The 17,995-nt window shown below is 37.8% G+C and overlaps 1 long non-coding RNA gene across 2 annotated transcripts; it reads left to right on the top strand.

Moving 5' to 3' along the window:
• Positions 1-2,839: 2,839 nt before the first annotated feature.
• LOC140602175 (uncharacterized) lies at positions 2,840-15,510 on the top strand. Of its 2 annotated transcripts, XR_012005147.1 has the most exons (3): positions 2,840-2,956; positions 10,764-10,932; positions 15,384-15,510. It is a non-coding gene; the product is annotated as an uncharacterized lncRNA (long non-coding RNA). The 2 variants fall into 2 exon arrangements; XR_012005148.1 differs by lacking the exon at positions 10,764-10,932 and having other exon boundaries at positions 2,850-2,956.
• The last annotated feature ends 2,485 nt before the right edge of the window (positions 15,511-17,995 follow it).

Below are 17,995 nucleotides of genomic sequence, written 5' to 3'. Positions count from 1 at the left end.
ATGAATAAATAAATAAATAAAATCTTAAAAAAAAAAAAAAAAAGCAGTCCAAGAGTCTCCAGAGAGATGAGTTTTGATGTGGACATTCGGCAAGCCGGTTACTCATAAATATTGCCCTGGTCCTCAGCCCAACACGGATCCTTTAAGCCACTATTGTCCACTAGAGCTTTCTGCAAAGGTGGCTTTAAGTCTGTACTGTCCAATGTAGTAGCCATCAGCCACATGTGGCTAGTAAGCACTTTGCACGTGGTTAGTGTGACTGAGGAACTGCATTTTAAATTGTTTTTTTTAATTAATTTGAATTTACAAAAAAAAAAAATTTTGAATTTACATGGGAGCATTGGCTAGTGGCTAGTTAGAAGAGAGTACTCACCCAAGCCATTGCCTGTTCTTCCCCCACTGAAACAGCTTTAGTCCTGAACCTCTAGTGCTGCACTGCTCCACACCCACATGCAGCTTGCCTTTATTTATAAAATAGCCACCAGCCATCGAACACTTTTTAGGCATTTCACAGAGCACGTTATGTTTAAGATCTCATTTAAGGCTCACAACCACCCTGGTCGGTAGGTACCATTACTATTCCTGTCTTACAGGTGAGAGGTGAGAGGCGTGGGGAAGTTTCATGAATTGTTCATAGCCTCTAGTGGTGGAGCTGACATTTGAACTTAGGACTTTTAACTCCAAAAGCCAATGCTTGACCCACCATGCAGGCCAGTGCTGGTCCTTCTCGCATTCAAACCACCACATCCCCATTAGGGTCTACTTCAGGAGAAGGAACTCTTGGCTGTTGCCAAGATGCTTGGACTAAATTCATATTTTCCTTCTCTACCCTCCCCTCAGATGACTAGGGATAAGATACTTAAGAACTTTCCTTGTCAAGCACTTTTACTTGATTTTTTTCCTCCAAATCTGGTATCAAAACATGCAAAGACTACACAGACTATAATAGAAAAGTTCCCCTATAAAATACACACACACACACACTCCACATATATTTTTTAAAATAGATGTATTTAGGGGTGCCTGGGGGGCTCAGTGGGTTGAGCGTCCCGACCCTCTTAGTTTTGGCTCAGGTCGTGGTCTCGAGTTCCTGGGGTCCAGCCCCACGTTGGGGGCTCTGTGCTCTGGGGGGAGCCTGCTTCTTTCCTTCTTTCTCTGCCCCTCTCTATGCCTGCACGCTCTCGCTCTCTCTCTCTAAAATAAATAAATCTTAAAAGTAAGATGTATTCAAATCATGTGTAGACATTTTTCCTAACATAATCCACATCATGTATTATACAAATAGCTGAGACAAGTAACGTAACCCAAACTCCAGCAAAATAATGAAAGTATTAGTGCAAATTATAATTTGGAAAACCAAATAAAGCATTTATAATTGTCTTAATATTATGTTAAAAACCCCTCCACAAATTTGCACCTCACAAAGCATTTTTAATCCATTTATTATTGCTATCAAGTGACTAGAAAGTCTATTTGGAGTTTGGTCTATTAATCTAATGATACATGACAAGAAGTCAATATATTTTAAACTTTTGCAATAGATTTAATTAAGTTCCCCATTAAATTAGTAAATATCTTATAATTTGTAATACTATTATTTAATAATTATAAATGAATGGTATATTTATAGCCTTGCATATAAACTTGCACCACTCTATACTTTTTCCAAACACTAGCTTGCTAGCTTTTTCTTTTTCTTTCTTTCTTTCTTTCTTTCTTTCTTTCTTTCTTTCTTTCTTTCTTTCTCTCTTTCTTTCTTTCTTTCTCTCTTTCTTTCTTTCTTTTCTCTTTTTTCTTTTCTTTCTTTTCTTTTGAATCTATTCTTTTATTTTTGCATATTTTGCTCCTATGAAAGCATTTAAATTTTTTTTATTAGAGTGTAATTGACACATAACGTTACATTCATTTCAGGAAAGTATTTATTTATTTATTTATTTATTTATTTATTTATTTATTTATTTATTTTAGCTTTTAAATCTTAATGCCAAAAACAACCAAGTCACCCTCACACATGTGAAGATCTGCCCTGAGAGAGACAAACTATTAAGAAAACAGGTTGTCTGCAATGGTAGATTTGAAGTTAAGACATTTATTTTCTTGGTAGTCGGTTTGAAAGTCAGTCCCCAATCAAAGTGGACAAATGATGAAGACATTAGATTCATCAATTCCAAACTGATTTTTGGCCAAATGTCGCTTGTAATTTATATCACAAACATGTGATACATGCAAGCACTGATCTGCTTTCTGTCACTACAGATGAATTTGCATTTTCTAGAATTTCATATAAATGGAAATAATGCTGGGTACTTTTTTTGATGAGAGGGGCTTCTTTCACTCTGCATAATTATTTGGAGATTCTTCAATGTTTTTGTGTGTATTAATAGTTCATTTATTCTTATCTCTGAGTAATAGCCTATCTGTATGGCAATAGGATTTGTTTATCCATGTATCCGCTGATGAGGATTTGAATTCTTTCCAGTTTTTGGCTACTGCAAACAAAGCTGCTATGAACATTCATGAGAAGTCTTTGCATGGACATAGGCTTTCATCTCTCTTGGGTAAACACCGAGGAGTGGGATGGCTGAATCATGCAGTCCCATTGTGTTTGCCGGACTTTACGTTCCCACTATCAGCTGGTGACAGTTCCAATTACTCCGCGTTCTTGTCAACACTTGATAGAGTCAATATTTCTAATTTTAGACATCCCACCGGTGATATCACATTTTAGTGTTGTCATTCCCTTAATAATAACCATGTTGAGTATCTCTCCATACGCTTATTTTCAACCCACACATCTTTGGTGACAAGTCTGGTCAAATCATTTGCCCCATCTTTTCTGTTGTCGTTCTTGCTGGCTGCTTATAGCAAATGTAGTAGCTCTCAGTTCTGCAGTCAGAAGCCCAGCACGGCTCAGCGGGGTTCTCAGCTCAAGGTCTCACTTGATGGAAGTGAAGGGGTAAGAACAGCTGGGCTCTCATCTTGAGGGTCTGGAGAAGAATCCACTCCCCAGCTCATTCAGGTGTTGGGAGTAAGTTGTAGGACTCAGGTCCACATTTCCCTGCCTCTCAGCATTAAGAGGCTGCCCACCTTCCTTCTCACAAATTCCCCTTCATTTGCAAATTAGCAACAGTGTTTAGAGTCCTTCCATGCTTCAAATCTTTTTTTTTTTTTTTTTGGCCCATTTAAAAAAATGCATTCTTCTTATTATTAAATTTTGAGAGTTCTTTATTTAAAACGCAAGTCTTTTATTAGCTACATAATTTGCGAACATTTTCTTTTAGCCTTTGGTTTGTGTTTTCACTCTTCATGATTTCTTTCAAAGAGCAAACATTTCTTAACTTTGAGTAAGTCCAGCTGATCTTTTTTTTTATCCTGTTTTTGATGTTGTCTCTAAGAAATGTTTGCCTAATCCAAGGTTACAAAGACTTTCTCCTGCTTTTCTCTAGAAGCATTATAGTTTTGGGTTTTAGAGTTAGATCTATAAACCATTATGACTTAGTTTTTATTTATGGGATGAAGTATTGCTTAAAGTTCTCTCTCTCTCTGTCCTTGGATATTTAATTGTTCCATCATGACTTGCTAAAAATGTCTGTTTTCTCCATTGAATTGCCTTTTCGTCTTTATCGATTGACTTTTATATGTAAGTGATTTCTGGATATATATATGTTCTGCCGATGGATTCCATTGTCTATTTTTATGTTATAATCAACTGCCTTGATTACTGAGTCTTTATAAATCTTGAAGTTGAGTATTGTAATTTTTATGAATTTGTCTTTATTTTTCAAAGCTGTTCTCTTCCTCTATTTAATTGCAATATCTTTTATTGTATTTCCTCTTCCTCTCCTAAGCCCCTATCATTTGACTCTTATTTTCTTTCACTTATTCTTGATTTACCTATTTCTTAGGTATATTTATTTTTTTCCTTAGGTATATTTATATGTAAGTATGTGATTATGCATATGTGGGTATTTAGGTCTAAAAAAATGTGATTGTGTCTGTTATTTGAGTGAGTTCTTCGTATTAGACGTAGAGTGAACATTTATGGCCTAAGGTATCAGTTAGTAAAATGGGCAGGGTAGGATGAAGATATGCAGGTGTCACCCCTTCTAAGCAATATCCTTAAAATATCTGTTCAACTTGTATTTCTCTTTATGTTCAAAATGAGAAAATTATACACATTGAAAATAACACAATACTTTAGCTGGAATTATTTCTGAGATCTGTACTGTCATTTGGACAGCACTAATCACTAACATTCACAAAAGGTAAGCGATCTTAATGTATATATTTACAAGTTTTTTCTAGCATTTTCAGTTTCTCTTCTCCTCAGCCACCCCCCCAACCTCCCACTCCGTTTCATGAGTTCACACCAGCAAAACATTCCCCATGCTTCTGTGGTTCCTGTTCTATCATTAAGTTTTATTTTTGTGATGTTGCAGGACAAGACAGCATCTTTGAAAATATCTTACGATGTTTTTTTTTTAAGATTTTATTTATTTATTCATGAGAGACAGAGAAGGGGAGGCAGATGGAGAAGCAAGCTCCTTGTGAAGCAGGGAGCCTGATGTGTGACTCGATCCCAGGACCATGGGATCATTACCTGAGCCAAAGGCAGATGCTTAACCGACTGAACCACTCATGTACCTCTTATAATGTTTAAACTTTAGTCGTAGATCACTGGTTGTCAGCAAATAGCATATATCACGTGCTGTAATCAATTTTAACATTTCAGCTGACAGCAACTACAGTCCTCAGTCTTAGGGTTAGTGGCCTGGCCAATTATTGCCCCACGCCACCTACTTACAGAAATATGCTACATAAACACTCGGTGGAGACAGGTTGATTCTGACCCAAAGTAAGTTTTGAGTTGTAATTCAAGGGATCAGTCATCTTTACATATATGAAAAGAGCCAAATATGAATTGTATTTCCAATTTATTTCAGTTATGATTTTATATTCCCAATGGATCAGAGTACTGGGCACTCACCTGGTTGACCCTTCCTTTAACTTGGCTGTAGGTACAGGTGTCAATCCCTTGCCCAAATAATACAGCTCAAAACCACCAGGCATGATGGCTGCTCACAGGTATGCCTGTATATTTGAATACAATGTTTTTCTTAATCTCCTCCCTATCGCCCTTATTGTCTCTCTTACCCACAGCCAAAATAAGTAGGGTTTCTGATGTAGAGACAGAGGAAAAAAGGTGTTTATATTTGTTGAGCACCAACCACGTACCTACTGGTACTATACCAAGTATTCCAAATATACTATATAATTTAAGTCCCACAATAGTCTGGCCAAATGAATAATATTACTGTCTTTTTACAAATGACAAAACTAAGGGTAACAGTGTTAAGTAACTTGTGATAGATGGCAGTGACTGCCATCAGTGACTGATGACCAGGATACTGTACCATTTCTGTCTCGTTCCAAAAGCCTTGTATGTTAGATCTTATATAGTGTTCATCTTGTTAACAATACTGAGAACATCTTCAAAATCAAGTGACTTTTAGATTCTCTCTTTCTTTAAGTCTTTCATAAAATGATGAAGGAACAGCTTTTGGGAGGACTTCAAAGTGTCTTCCTTTTTGCTCTGGTGAGATATTTGTGAGACAATGGAAGCAAAGGAGATAGACTCATGGGTCATCCAAGCAAAATCATGTTTAGGTTTTGCATAAATAAAAATGGAGGCAAAGTCCAGGGGGCTACTGAATTTTGGCAGGATATGAAGAATTTGGAATATAAAAGATAGAGATACTAAAGATAGTAAGTTCCTGCCAAGAACACCAAGAATCTAAGATTCAGGCAGGGAACGAACTATCTCCCACTGTTGGAAATTTTTATCTCCCAATCTAGTTTTGAGAGCCAAGCAAGGGGATGCCACTCTGCACAGATAGACATCAAGACACATCAAGGAATACCTTTTAAAAATCACTTTGTAGATAGGGAAAAATTAGCCTTTTAACCTGAGGCCAGATGTAGAGATAAAAGAACACAATATATACACAAAGATATACATATTCTATTTCCTATCTCTTCATCTTATTCAAAATACCTCTTAAAAATCATGTTGTATAACAGAAACACCAGATAACAAAGAAGTAAAAATTGGCTATCCATCTCTGGAAAGCATTCAGAGATTCTGGAAACAATTATTCAATAAAAACAACTCAAAAATTTCTTAATAATATGTATAGATACTCTTAAAGAATTCTAGAACTGTATAACATTAAATAAAGGATTATTCATTAAAAGTGATGCTGGGAGTGATTGCCAGGGACAGGGGGCAGAGGGGAGGGCTAGGGAGCTCCTGTTCAATGGGTATAGAGTCAGTCCTACAAGGTGAAAAAGTTCTAGAGATTGGCTGTACAAGAATGTGCATAGAGGGGCACCTGGGTGGCTCAGCCAGTTAAGCATCTGCCTTCATCTCAGGTCGTGATCTCAGGGTCCTGGGATTGAGCCCCAGGTCAGGCTCACTGCTCAGGGGGACTCTGCTTCTCCCTCTCGCTCTGTCCTTCCCCCACTCATGCTCTCTCTCTCTCTCAAATAAATATATAAAATTTTAAAAAAAATGTGCCTAGAGTTAGCAACACTGTACTGTACACTTAACAGATTGTTAAGAGGGTAGATTTCATATTATGTGGTTTTTTTTTACTTATAATTTTTTTAAATTGATTCTAGGAAATCAACTTTAAGTGGTAATTATTGAATACTTGCGGAATACCCTCTCTTATGCCGTCTCAGATTGTCAGATACCATTCAGATTAAGAACTATTATTCATTTATGTGTATTTTAAAATTACCCTATTAAATATATTTCTGAAATACACATTATGGTACATTTCTGTAACACGGACACTTATTTCAATAAGCTGAGTGTTGGTAAAATAATTTCAGCAAAGTAGGAGCCTATATTTAGAGGTAGATTGTCCTGCTGGCTATTTTTCTAATGGATATAAGCAGGAAATAATATGAAAATATAGTTAAAATCAAAGCATTTGCCTGAATATCAACAAAATAGATTTTCCACCAAAGCATTTTCTTAGGGGAAGTGATTTCCCAGCTCAGATCACTCAGTGGAGCTAAAATATTAAAGATAGTACCTTTTTAGGAAAAGAGTCAATAAAAATGATTTCCACTTCCTATTTCACTGATTGCCATGTATTATTAACTTGTAATGCACAGAAATCTAAGTGGCTACTTGGCTCCTTGATTATGCTTCTCCCGTGTCATATAAAGACAAAGTCTTTGGAATGACAAGCCAGTAAGAACAGGTAAATGGTGTATCACCTTGCCACTGCCTTGAAATTTCTAGTTCCAAATCCAAAACTTTTTTCTTTGAAATCTCATATAATGTCAGTATTACTGACAGCATTGAAAACCATCTTTAGAATCTAAGAGTAATCAGGAATTGACTTTCAGGACTGGAAAGAATATATCTTATCTTCCTGCTGAGATCTTGGGTTCAGAAATTTGCATTTTCAGGGACAGAGCTGATCCATGGATCAGCTTTGCCTCCTAATAGAGATTTGTTTTTACACTTGATACTAAAATGCAGTACACATTTTCAGGCATTCAGCATTGTCACAAAAATGATCTATATTAAGGTCATTGCAGAATCACAGGGCCCCAGATTCACTCACAGGGAATAGCATCAAGAGTCTCAAGGTGTATAATAAAGACTTTCCAAAATTCATTTGATATATACATCCACCTAAAATAAATCAATAAAACCTTGCATAATATTTTAATACAAAATTTAGGGATCCCTGAGTGGTGCAGCTGTTTGGCGCCTGCCTTTGGCCCAGGGCGCGATCCTGGAGACCCGGGATCGAATCCCACGTCGGGCTCCCGGTGCATCGAGCCTGCTTCTCCCTCTGCCTGTGTCTCTGCCTCTCTCTCTCTTTCTGTGACTATCATAAATAAATAAAAATTTTAAAAAAATACAAAATTTACCCATGACTATCAGGTCAAACGTCATCATAGTTAAATTAGATGTCACCAATATATTGGACCTATAAATTAAAATTCTAATAAATAATTTCCATACCAACAATCCCATAAAATGCACTTAAAAATCATGCCATGCCATGGCACTATTTTTAAATTGTTCAGCCTATGTCTTCGTAAGCTCCACTCAGCTATAATCACAAACGCCTTTTCATTCAGATTCAACTTCAACCCAAAACAGAAACTATTCTCACCATGGCAGAAAATAGATCTGCACCATCAGCAAGTGGAAGGGACCTGGGGTCCACATGCTTCCTGTTTGTCTCCCACCATTTGCCTACTGAATCAATGCTTTCCCCCACACCGCTCTTGTGTTGGCTGAATCTATGTATATATCTCCAGACATCTGCTTCGGTTTTCTCTCATCATTTCAAAACCCATCTGGATAGAGAGCTTTTTTGCTGCACCCAAGCCCACTTGGCTGGGGCCCTGACATCCTGCCTAGTTTTGACAGGCTTGTCAATGGAGCCTGAACTCTGTTACCTGGACCCTCCTGTTACTCAAGGAGGCTCTGCTATACATCACTTGAAACCACAGTTCCATCCATCTCTTGACTTCTAGTATAGTTGGATGCCTATGGACGCCTTTGGCTGTGTTCCCACCAAGCAGGTTAAATCTCCTCAGATAGCCATACCTACTGGAATCAAGCCCAAGTTTATCCAGCATCTCTGGACTCTGTATGTTGGACCACAACAGAGTCCCCTCATCAAGTAGCCCAACAGCTGGGGTAGTTTTTTGTTCCACAGTAACCACTTTTTCACCACCTTCAATCTTGTGCTACTTGGGTCCTGGTATACCTCGCTTGTTTACATGTTCCCCTTCAGGATTCTGTCCAGGCTCACAAATTTGGTGTGGTATTCTCAACTGATGCACGTGGCAGCTATAGAATGTCGTGGAATATTAAACGATTTATTTCTTTTAAATTTGCACCTGTAGATCTGGTAATAAAATGTGATACTGGCTCTTTACATTGGCATCTACGTGGACCCTGAATGGTAGGGTTATTGATTGACCATTATAAATAATCGATTATTATAAATAAACATTTTAACATACAAATTTACAAACATTTATATACATTATTTATAATAATCAATTAATAACCCTATTTACTAAGATTAATTTATTTTATTATTTTTTAAGGTTTTATTTATTTATTCATGAGAGACACAGAGAGAGAGAGGCAGAGACATAGGCAGAGGGAGAAGCAGGCTCCACACAGGGAGCCCGACGTGGGACTCGATCCTGGGACTCCAGGATCACGCCCTAGGCCAAAGGCAGACCCTCAACCACTGAGCCACCCAGGCATCCCTAATAAGATTAATTTAAATAATTTTGGTTTAAAGTATTTTTATTTACTAATTATAATTTATATTTTTCCTTAGAATGAATATTTTAGAACAATTATCATTTAGTTTGAAACTGAAAGTGTTTGTTTTTTACATAAATTCTTATTTTTGATGAAAATACATTTAAATGTTGCGCTTTGAATATAATTGCATATTATTATTTAAATCATTGCTGTTATCAGAAAACTATATAAAAATCTCGATTTCAAAAACATAATGAATGTACTGAGAGGAACATAAGAAAATAGATTTTATGAAAACCTAGAATAATGTATGCATTATGGTTGAACATATCAAGACTTCTCAAGAGATCACTAGCCCATCAACTGAACACCCAACATGAGCAATAGTAATTAAATTTGTTCAGCTTTGGTCTTTTGCCAAATTAAGTTATATGAAAAAACCTAGCTGTATACTTATTTTCTGATTTTTTTGTTATGAAAGTATATTTGTCACAATAGAAGGAAAGAACCATTTGCTCGATTTAAAAGGTAGATGGTATGTAGGCTTCCATTTATGCTCTTGCATTGGGCTCTGAAAAAAATCAAGGGTAGGCCTACGAGCTAAACATTAATGTGTACTTAAAAATAGAGTAATAGAACATTGACCTAATTTATCTTCAGTTAAGTTGTTTTTATTTGCCTGTTTGTGTTGGTGGAGGTGAAAGTGGGAGTCTACTTTCTAGTCTAGTGTTTACACGAGGCTCTGATTACTGATGTGAGAGGAATTTTGAGCCATTTTCTAAACAATGTCATAGAAATACTCATTTGTTTTGCTTGATTTTTCTGTAGAATACAGTATCTCATATGAGAAGATGATTTCTCTTTCTGAGTAGGTTTCCTACCCTTGAAGCAAAGAAATGCTGTGATTTGTCAGGATGTGATGCAGGTGGAGGGGTTATGTGTGTGTCATAATCTGTGTATCCTCATTTCTTGGCAGCTTTGTTGTCCAGTAGAGAAAAAACTTAAAGAACAGCTGAAATCTGTTTCTTATCATCATATTTTCCAGAGAATGGAGCAAGTCCTCTTGTCATCTGTTGGCTCAGTATCCATTTATGCCGTTTGTTCTGTAAGATTTCCCTTGAGATAAAAACATTGAAAGACAGCTTCATTCCTTGCGAGCTCCAGTCCTTTGCATAACACCTGTCCCATATATGCACATCACTCCAGTAGGATTGTTAAGTCGTCCAGTTCTCAAACGATCTGGTTTAAAATTTTAATTTGTAAAATAAAAATACCGTCTTTAAATCCTTTCGCCATATACCCATACTATCACCTGACTATCATACCCATCTGGTTACTCTGCTTTTCCTGCATATTCTGTATAAATCTGGTGCTTATAAACTATGGGAATGGTGTATGCAAAACATACATTTTCAGAAGATGGTGTTCATGTCTCGCGCAGGGCACTTTTGAATGAACAATCCTACACCAAGGCAAGTCATTATGAGGGGAGACAGAAGATTGGGAGAGAAGGACTTTCCATTGAGTGGATGGTAGGACTGTGAGCCGTGCCATGTTCCTTGCTCCAGGATGAAGTAGTAGCTCCAGGATTCTGGCTGCATTCCCAATTGGTCAGTGGTATGCCTCCCTAAATTCTGCAGTTTTGATTACATTCACTGTTCTCATGGACTTCCTGTCAGGAAGGGTTGTGGGGATGTGCCAGTTAAAACAGCTGTTGCATCTGATGTGTGAGAAGCTGTGATCAGGAGAGCAAAGAGGCTTTCCTAGACATTGCCAATATAGAAGTTAGAGAGTTGCCAAACAAACAAACAAATCACATTCTTTTGAAGTGTTCCCAACTCCTGCTCATTTGTTTTAATATATTCCTACACCCTACCACAATTTGTTTATTAATTTTCAAAAGACAGGGGTGCCTAGCAGGTTCAGGCAGTGGAGCATGTGACTTTTGATCTCAGGGTTGTAAGTTCCAGCCTTACGTTGGGTGTAGAGATGACTTAAACTCTTAAAAAAAAAAAAAAAAAAAAAAAAAAGACAACCTGTTTATACTTATTTTGAGCTTTTCAGGTTTCCCAGACATTCCAATTAGAACACGCAGATGGGCTCCTCTTGGTGACTACACTAAAGACTGATTGCTTTGGCAAGTTGTATTGTGTAGATAAAAACAACCTCAACAGCCATCCAGTGGACGCTCTTTGTTAGCATGATGCTTCCACCTAATATGTAGCTCCTGCTTTTAGGAACATACAAAAACTTGCTCCCTGATAGGCATTTTGATCACAAAGCAATCTTTACCTTTTTCTTTAAACAGTAAGATGATCTGTTTATTCATTCCTTTTCTAGGCAGTGAAGAAATGAGAATTTTCTTCTCCCCCACTGTTAAGCTAGACATATTGTTTGACCCTTTCTTTTACTTCCACATTGAGCATAAATATTTTTAAAAATTTGAACAGCTTGAAAATATCCAAATAGCTTGAAAAAAAACCCAGATTTTTACTCCTCTTGTTATGGTTACAGGCAAATTCTCGAAATAGTGCTGGCACCCAGTGGTTGCATAGTAAGTACTTGCTGGACTGAATTATTGCACCCTTTCCCTGCATTTATCTCCGCAAGAGAATGTCTAAAATAAAGTATCACTTTGAACATTGATTTTTTTAATTTAAGAAACTTGTTTTATAAATTCCAACTTAATAGCATATTATGTTAAATTGTTAACTATTAGAAAATTATGAGTACATACAACAGAGAGAAATATGCTATAGTTATTTATACACACAGCATTCCTATTTTTACACTTTTTTTCAGTTACTAAAATGGAACTATAAACCAGAGGGCAACACATTTTTTTTTCTCTACCACCAGATGCATGTAATGAAAATGTTGCTCACAAAGAGGACATTTGTTATTTCATATGTGACTATCAAGAAACAGATGGAGAGTGATTATGTGGTCCTTGTCCTGCTGACTTAAAGCAAATAAATATTAATCTTTATTCTCTGAGTTTTGATTAATAGACAGTGATGACTTAGAATGAGTAAGGTGCGGCTGCAGAAAGGTATGATTATCATCAATATAAAATGATGTTGAGTGATTAAGCCCCTTTAGTTCTGTTACAGAAATCATGGTGGAAGTAATTGGACCACAGCTTAGTGTACAGTGAAGAATCTGTATGAGATATCCAAAAGTTTTTGTATGAAGTAGAAAAATTCATTACATTATTCAATCTATAATGTACTTAGGGAAGTTTTATTCAGTTCTCTATAGTTACAGGATGCTGGGCATATATAAATCAGTAAGATGCAGCAGAGTTCCTAATATTAAAGAACATGAAAAAGAAGTGGCTCTCATTACCCTTCTGGTATTTTGCCTTGGATGGCATAGCTTAAGCCAAGTTTCTAAGAACAAAGGTACTTGGTCAATAGTTGTTCAACAGGTGACTAGTACACAGAAGTTAGGGTGACCCTCTTCAGGAGGGTTAATAAGATTAATAGAAATTCATGACATTTGCCCTTTGGCATCTAATCTCTTGGTCCTCTTACTCTTCTGTTACAATTTGTCATTCTCTCCTTCTCTCATAGGCAGATTTCTTTCCCCTTCTAATGGTTTACTACGTTGGGCATAAATCACTCTTCCCTCTCCTCTCTCTCTCTCCTATGCAATTTTAGTAGATTTGAATCTTAGTCCCACAAATAAGGTGAATAAGGAACATCACATTGTTTAATTAACTTAAATAAGAAATCTAACCAGAGTCCTATCTCACCAGGTTGTTTGTAGAGGAAAACTCAATCATTTGGTGGGGAACTACTCTATTTCCTAGGGCTTTCTTGAGCATCCTGTGGTTCGTGTGGCTGAATAAAATGGAAGAAGAGTCCTTCATGCTCAGCCTATCCTGGTTGCTGCAGATAATTCTCATTGTCTAAGCCCAAATGAGCCCTTGAGAGGTAGCAGCCTTTCTGCCATACTTGGGGCTTCAAGAGTGTCACCGATGTCAAAATCTCAGGGCCAAGTGTTCAGCCTTCCAGGGTCTGCCAAGCATTTTTTTTAAAAGATCTTGCCACTTCTTTCAGGTACCAGGAGGGAATGGGTTGAACGTGACTGAGAATCCCTGCTAATCCGATGAACCTTTAATCTTAGATACCAAACATATTTTCATCTATGAGTTTAGACAGAAAGATGTAGTCTTCAGATAGTTTAACTGTGTACCACAAAGTCCTCTTAAGGCAAGGGAGCCCAAAAGCCCTGGATAACTTCTTAGATCTAGGAGGGGCCTAGAAAATTATAAAGAACAAAACGTAAGACAATATTTCATAATTATTTTGTTTCTCTCTGAGGACCTAACCCTCTGCTTCTTCTGGTTTCTTTTTCTTTCTTTCTTTTAACATAATAATGGAATGCTTGTGAGGGGTCAGCCTCACAGAAGTCCTGAGAGGTCAATAGTATTAATCCCATGTGAGAGTTGAAGAAACTGGAGGGTAGAAAAGATAAATTAAGTAGCAGAGCTGAAATCTATGTGTGCTTATCAGTTCCAAAGGAAGTATAGTTTAAATGGAGAGAAATGTCCAACGTGGAACTAGAACTCCTGTACTGTTGCCCAAGTGTCTACAAAGTCAGTCGGTGATCTTGACAAAGGTGCTTAACCTCTTAGATCCCTAGTTTCTTATCAATAAATTGAACTACTTGCTACTTGGATATTAAATGAGACGATGGATGATAACCTGGTTGGCAGTCCTGCACAGATACAAAACCCTTAGAGCATTCTATGACATTATGGCTCCACATGTCACACGTCCAAGGTGATCAGTATTTGTGGTGACTAGTCAGCCCATGAGATGATTGAGATATTCCCAGGAATTCAGGAAAAGAGAATCTCTATGTTGAATAATAGGGATCTGATTCCAAGTGGGGAGGGAGATTAGGCTTACCCAGAAAGTAAGAGGCTCCCCTGAAAGATCAAAATTTATGATAATTCTTAACAAAGTACGCAGAGCATTAAAAATCATATTCAGTGATCCCAAGCTCTTAAAGTTGTATGAGATAGTTCTAAGCATGACTGAATCAGGAAATTAAGAAATTAACAGAGACCAAATGAAGAGTCATCTATGGAGGATCTATGTACATTAATTTCAAATTTAGAAATCTAAGCATCTTGACAGAGCGAGTTATAGACTACAAATGAGAATAGAAAGGAAGGATGTGTTTGACTAAAGACAAAAGAAAACACAAAAAAATTAAGGCCCCGAATTGAAGAAAGAACTTGAAAACCTGTAATATTTTCTATTTTCACTATTTCTAGCATGTTCCAGTCACAGCACTGGTATACTTGAAGGTAAATGTCAGATGCTCATTAATGTGCCTCTTATTCCCTTTGCATTCAGTCCAATTGAGAAATTATAGACACTAGTCAAAAATACATTAAACAAGAATTTTTTTACTAGTAATAATAATTGATCATTTTTATTGAGTATTTACTAAGTGCTTTACAGGAATTAATTAATCTCCTAATAATGATTTGAGGTATGCTCTATTAATATCTGTATTTCACAGATAAGGAAACAGAGAGACACAGACAGAGAAAAGTAATGAAACAGAATGAAACAGAGACCTGTGGTAAGTGGCAGACCAGTATTTGAAACTAAAAAGTCCATTAAGGAGGGCATGTGATGAGATGAGCACTGAGTGTTTATTATATGTTGGTAAATTGAATCTAAATAAAATTAAAAAAAAAAAAAAACCAACTAAGAAGTCCAGCTTCAGAACATGGCAATTAACTAGTCTGCTCTGAAGGTAGATTGGAGAATTTAACTTAGCCTCGAAGTCAGAGACAACTCCTAATATAACAGCCCACACAGAGATCCTTGGATCCACACTTGGTAAATGTGAGCTTATGGAACATCATACGGAGAATGATTACCTGTCACAAACCCCATCAAGCACCAAGAGGCCAAGAGGCCAAAAACTTGAGAAAGGACTGGAGTTTCCCTCAACTCTCTGTTGTGTGCCATTTTGAACCAAGGCTTTTAAAAATAGGTTTTGTCCATACATATTATCTTTCCTTTTTTTCTAGTGGGATGCAGATACTCCCAGCGAGGGGACAGCAGAGCCCTAGATGAAATGATCTCAGTCTCTGAATGGTGCGTGGAGGAAAGGTATTCACCAACCACGAAATACCTGCCTTGGACTGCTACTGGGAGGCAAGTCTTTACACATATTAGGGGCCCCTTTGGTTGTGTTTAGCCTCACCCTAACTGAAATGGAGGAGTAGAGAGAGAGGGTCATAGGTGTACCCCAAGTTTTAACACGCTATCTTGGCTTAGTAGGTGAACATGGAGCAATAGATGTCAGATTCTCTTCTTTTCTCCAATTATATAAATTGCTTCTCATCCTATGGGGACAGCCAGTGAGGAGAGTGAAAAAAAAAAAAAAAAAGAGCAGAAAGCCTTAATTCAATCTAAAAGGCAGAAGTTTCTATTTTGAGACAGAAAAGTGAGGAGGGTGAGAAAATTGTTTTCCCCGTTCTGTAGGTATTATTGTCCTTGTTTGAGAGATGAGAAAATTGGGGTGCAAAGAGGTTAAGTAATTTGTCTACATTTGCTTCTATTTATACTTTTATTTGTAAGACATAATTTGATTACATGACAGCAAAACAAAAGGTCCAAAAAGCAAAATGTGTCAAATGTGAACATAATTATGGAGATGTGAACATACATTCATTTACTGAAGACCAAAATTAGTGAAGAACCTTTTGAAGCAAAATGCCTCTGACAATAAAAGTATAAAAACCCCATACCTATAGATTTGTCTGTTATACTTTCCTACTGTAAACATGAATCCTGTGAAGTGTTTAACTGTGAACTGCTTTTATCTTAAAAAAAAAAAAACATCTAGAGAACACAATAAGAAATTAAGTCTTGACCTCTTGGTTTTGAAAAAGAAAGGCACGTAGCAGTGCAGTCCAGGTGTTTTACAAGTTTGGAATCTCTCCCGTAGGTGGGGGCTTTGCTGCCAAGCAGTTATTAACTCAGACCACGTTGATAGCCTAGAATTTTGCATGATGCTTAATCTCAACCATTTCCCTCTTCCTCAAGATCTGAGTGTCTCCAGAATCTCAACATAGCAAGACTCTACCTTTGGCTCCATGGAGACTGAATGTCGCGATATAAAAATAAGTTAAGTAGTATGGGGGCTGGAAGTGGGGTCTGTAAGAGAGACTCTGGCTGGATGTGGCCTTCTGAAAGGGACAAAGGCTCTGACACTCTGTCCTGTGGGGTTCTGAGTGACTGATGCATCATATCTGAAATGACAGCAGAATGGCAATTTATTAATTTATAATACAAAATTCACATGACCTGCACATCCTCTCATCAAGTACACCCATCCACAAGGACCTATGGCATTATCAGAAACACCTTTGAATTTATTTTGTGAAAGTCCTGGTGCAGAGATGGTGATACCTGACATCCCCAGGACGAGAATTTGTCTTCTTGTGGTCAGGTCACCTCAAATCTGATGGTTTCGTGGAAGCCAGGAACCAGGGATGAGGGTTTGGAATAAATGCTGAACCTTCTCCAGCTTTCCTGCCTGGCTCTCTACCTCTCACTCTATCTCCTTTCCCCAGGCTGTCTCGCCCACACACACTTACATCCCTGAAACGAGGCAGATGACTCACAAATTTGTAGCTCCCAGCCTCAACCTCTTCCTTGAGTTCCAATCCATAGATCTAACTCCCTACTTGACATTTCCACTTGAACATCTCAAAGGCATCTCAAAATAAACATAGCTCCCAAACCAACTCACGAGTTGCCCCCCCCGCCCCCAAACCATCTCTCCCACTGTTCCTTCTCAGCGAATGCACTGCATTCATCGGGCTGCAAAAGACAGAATCTAAGAGTCAATCTTGAGAGTGTCCTCTGCCTACCACCCTCATAATAAGCTCCTTTCCAAATCCTTTTGATTTTAGCTCCTAAAAAACAAAACAACTCACCACCTTTACACTTCAATCCATTGCCAGCAACAAAACTGTGTTCAAATGACCCTGATCTTTCACCTGGCCAACTACAATCACTTCCAACTGATCTCCATGCTTCCGTTCTCCAATCTGTGCAACGTATTGTAACCATGGTTTATTTAAGACATTAATCCATACCCCCAACATTTATCCCTACCCCCAGCCCCAGTGACTTCCCACTCCTATTAGGATAAATAAGTATAAATCTCCTAAATGCCACTTGAGGTTCTGCATGGTCTCTGCGGCCCTCTCCCCAACTTCATCTTCCTCCACGGCTTCCATCCCCACAGTTCCGACCACCCTGGTATTTCTCTTGGGGTTGCCACACCTCCCCAGCCACAGCAGTTGAGCTCAGAGTGTTCCTCCTGTCTGGCACTCTTTCACATCCATCTCCCTCTTCGTGGAGTTAGCTGCTGCTCATCTTTTAGGTCTTGGCTCTAATGGCATGTCCTCAAGGAAATCCTCACTGGTCCCACCGACTTGGACAAATAGCCCTGGCCTAGGTTTTCATGGCCTCATTTCCCTCCTTCCTAGTGTTTATCACAGCTGCCATTTTATATTTATACGCTCATAATGGAAAGAATTGTGTCTGCTTTTACTCATGATCGTGCATGTCCACGCTTTGCACAGTTGCCTGAAATAGGTACTCAACAGTAGTTGTCAAATAATAA

Source organism: Canis lupus, chromosome 13 (genome assembly GCF_048164855.1).
Source record: "Canis lupus baileyi chromosome 13, mCanLup2.hap1, whole genome shotgun sequence".
NCBI classification, from domain to species: Eukaryota; Metazoa; Chordata; class Mammalia; order Carnivora; family Canidae; genus Canis; species Canis lupus.
Note: the sequence above shows the minus strand (reverse complement) of the source record. Positions and strands in the feature narration are given on the sequence as shown.